Below are 3,975 nucleotides of genomic sequence, written 5' to 3' on the forward strand. Positions count from 1 at the left end.
GTGAGTGTGATTTGCTTTCAGTCTTGCAAAAGAGAAGTTCTAGGCTCTACCCAGCATGTGATAGTAGAAGGGGGCCATTACTTTTTTTCTGTGATGTTTGACTAGAGTAGAGTGGTTATTGTCTGGAAGTTCTGGGTCTTGCCTGACCTGCTCTTCTTTTCTCTTTGGCTAAACAGATCAGCTTTTATGGGGTCTAGACATGTCCAAGTTATTAATATTTCTAACATCAAGGCCAGAATATATGAAGAAAATTGAAAACCAAAGGGACTTACCATCATGTTGTTTCTCAGGTCCTCAGGTCCCTAGCTGATATGCCTTCTGTCAACCTTTCAGAGTCTTTTTATGAGTAATGCCCAGGAATTTTAGCTCTGGAACAAATAGGAAAATAGTGCATCTACTTCCATGTTTCCAGAGGTGAAAGTTCAGTCTTTTACTTTCTAGGTAGAATATTTGTAACATAAAAAATAATATTGCAACAGTTATGTAATTTTTTAATTTTATGTGATGAATGTAATGAATATTGACTTCATGAATGCCTCCAAATCACTGCCTGTTACTAGGGGCAGATAAACCTATATCTACCCCTCTGCCCCCAGGTATAAAGTACATTGTGTGTTTATAAGCCCCTCCATTTTAATCAGTTTATCAACTTTCAACAATTTATTTTATCTGTGTAAAATTACTTTTATTCACATACAAATATATATGTGTCTTTCTTTTCAAAGCTATTGGTATCATTTTTGTATATCATTCTACAGTTTACAAAGTAACTATACTTTGATGTCTTTGCAAGGTCTTCTTGCAAAACATATATTCTGGAACAATATAAGTTTTGACAAAACATTTTGGAAACTGAGAATTCGTATTAGGTATTATGTATTATACTTGGCTTCTTCCAGTTTGGCAAACATACTGTGCTTTTTCATTTGACTTTGCCTCATTTGACTTTTTGTATGTTCAACATTCCTCTGAGACCCATAAAAACTAGATAAAAATTAGAGTAATATAGTTTTTGTTCACTGCTCCTCATTTTCTGGGTAAATGTATTTATCTAAGCATAGTTTTAGCTTGCTTAATATTATTCACATGTGCATTCACAAAGCCGTAAATTATGTCTTGAAAGAGATCACGACACTGAACTTATTCCAAATGCCACTTCTCATTTCAAAATTTCAAACTGTGGTACAGATGAAACAGTTTGGATTTTCCACCTGTCATACTTTTTAAAGTCAAAGTTGGATAACACATTATAGCTAATGAGCACAAAATTTAACCAAAGAAATTCATGAACTACACACAGTGTTGTTTAGCTGCTGCTTCTCCATATACTTGCTTGTTATTTGTTCCTTTAGATAAAATCTACATTTGCAAGATATTCTAACAGAAGCATGTATCAGAAGCTATGACATAAGCTTGCATTTTTCAGCTCTATTAAAAGAGAAAGGACCTATGAATCCTAATTAGCTTTTATTTAATTATAGCATATTATCCCTAGTTACTTCTAACAACACAAATGGTAAACCTATAATTTATCAAACATTAAAGGCTAGCAAAATTTAAAATAAAATTATTTTTAAATAAAATAAAATAAAATAAAATCTAAAATAAAATTATTTATTTTATGACTAATATTTAGACTTTTCATTAAGAATAATATACACATATTGGTTTTATTTTCTCCTTTTCAATATAATAATGAACAATAGAAATATATTCATGAGAAAACAGTTCCATTAAAAACACTAAGTTATACATAAATACACATATGCATATATATACATATATATTACTTGCCATATCAGTAACTTTTTAAATTTTTTATAAACATTAAAATGTGAATTTAGCTCATATTCATAGCAACCTTTTGAGGTTGGCACTATTAGGATCTCCATACTGTAGGTGAGGAAACTGTGTCACAGCAAAGTTAAGTTACAGCCACAGAGCACACATCTTGCTAGTCATGAAACTAGGATGGAGATCTAGGCAGCTTGCCTTCAGAGACTACCATTAATGTATGTGGTCTCAATTATCTACATCCCTCCGAAATATTGAGGTAATATTAAATTAAAAACAAGAAATAAACTTTTTAATTATTTTTAAGTAGTAGATAAGCAAAGCTCTTAGTACTAAATTTTGGGACATCCTTGTATTTGTTTCTATCTCAATTATATGCATGAGTGTTCTAATTTTGGCTAACACCAAACAACCAATTACTTTTCATATTAATGTTTGTTAATCTATGTATTTATCTCCATTTAATTTGACTGTAATTAATTTCTTATTCAATATTTCCTGAAGAGCTTTGGTGATTTCTTTACTAGGTATTCTTTAGTGTTTCTTCTGCACTTGCATCACCTATTTATATGTATTAGTTGACTTTACTTTTTAAGCGAGTTTGTGTGAATGCTTAGATGTTAATTCAGCTTTTAGTTAAGAGCATTTTAACACAGACACCGAGTGGTGGCACCCAGGGCATGCTTTGCAGTCTCATTTATTAATATTTGGGCATGGTTAAAGAGAGAAAAGGAAAATGGGGCTCATTTTCCCTGACTGAAAGTTATCTTATACTTTTTCTTTTCCTCCAGTTAGAAGAAGGACAACTTTTGTATCAGCTGCCTGAAGAAGTGGCTTTATTTATTTATTTATTTATTTATTGCATAGAGAGACTATACAATAAGAACAATATGGTATAAGAACTCTGCACATATAAAGGTAGTTCTTGCCTTTTGTGTCTCAGCCGCCAACATGCCATCCAGACTGAGGAAGACCCGGAAACTTCGGGGCCACGTGAGCCACGGCCACGGCAGCATCGGCAAACACAGGGAGCACCCGGGGGGCCGAGGTAACGCTGGTGGCTTGCATCATTACACGATCGACTTCGACAAATATCACCCAGGTTACTTTGGGGAAAGTTGGTACGAGGCACTACCACTTAAAGAGGAACCAGAGCTTCTGCCCCACTGTCAACCTGGATAAACTGTGGACCTTGGTCCGTGAGCAGATGCGGGTCAATGCTGCCAAAAACAAGACCGGAGCCGCTCCCATCATTTATGCAGTGTGATCGGGCTACTACAAAGTTCTGGGGAAGGGAAAGCTCCCAAAGCAGCCTGTCATTGTGAAGGCCACGTTCTTCAGCAGAAGAGCTGAGGAGAAGATTAAGAGTGTTGGTGGGGCTTATGTGCTGGTAGCTTGAAGCCACATAGACAGGAAATCATTAAATATTCACAAGTGCTTTTGTCTTCTGGTCTGGGTGTAGGTTCTTGGCACCTCTACCTGTGTGTCAGAAACCTGCAGGTTCTAGGAGTTAAAGGTATGAGGACCTGGGCTCTGCTGCCAACTCCCCTGAGAAAGAAAGTATGCAAGAGTTAGCATCAGCGCTAAGAGGCCTTAGTCTGTTACCTGACTTGAACTTCTCATTTATAAAGTGAAAATAATGGCTAAAAAAAAATAAGGTAGTTCTTATTAGGCATCAATAATTAGGCTTAGTTGATTCATAGCCACACTTTATATTAACCAATCAATTGTAAGCAGTTCATGTTCTAAGAAAAACGTATAATGGTGTAACAAATGAGTTTTACAGTTTAAACCTGATATTTTAGAATAAATGAGATTAAGGCTCAAAAGGAATTTTCCAAAAATGCCTCCAAACACAATACTTATTTAAATAATTTGCATTTGGGAGACAATTATATTTTTCAAACAAAGACTATTTGAACAAATAAATGGATATATGGGTAAATAAGTTAAAATTATAGCTCAGACTTGACTTTTGGTTTTATCTATTAGCACTTGCCAATCAAACTATCTGTATAGAAAAATATGCACTGTTTTGTGTTAAATGATACAGAGATAGATTTCTCTTATATTAGTTTCCTTTTGCTTCTCTAAATAATTCCCACAAACTTAGTGGCTTCCGCACCACAAAGTATCACCTTTCATTTCAAGTTAGAAGTCTAAAATTAATCTTCAAAGGCT

At 34.4% G+C, this 3,975-nt stretch overlaps 1 pseudogene; it reads left to right on the forward strand.

Moving 5' to 3' along the window:
* Positions 1–2,720: 2,720 nt before the first annotated feature.
* On the forward strand, positions 2,721–3,403 carry LOC114490863 (annotated as a pseudogene).
* The last annotated feature ends 572 nt before the right edge of the window (positions 3,404–3,975 follow it).

The sequence above is a fragment of the Phyllostomus discolor genome, chromosome 2 (assembly GCF_004126475.2).
Source record: "Phyllostomus discolor isolate MPI-MPIP mPhyDis1 chromosome 2, mPhyDis1.pri.v3, whole genome shotgun sequence".
NCBI classification, from domain to species: Eukaryota; Metazoa; Chordata; class Mammalia; order Chiroptera; family Phyllostomidae; genus Phyllostomus; species Phyllostomus discolor.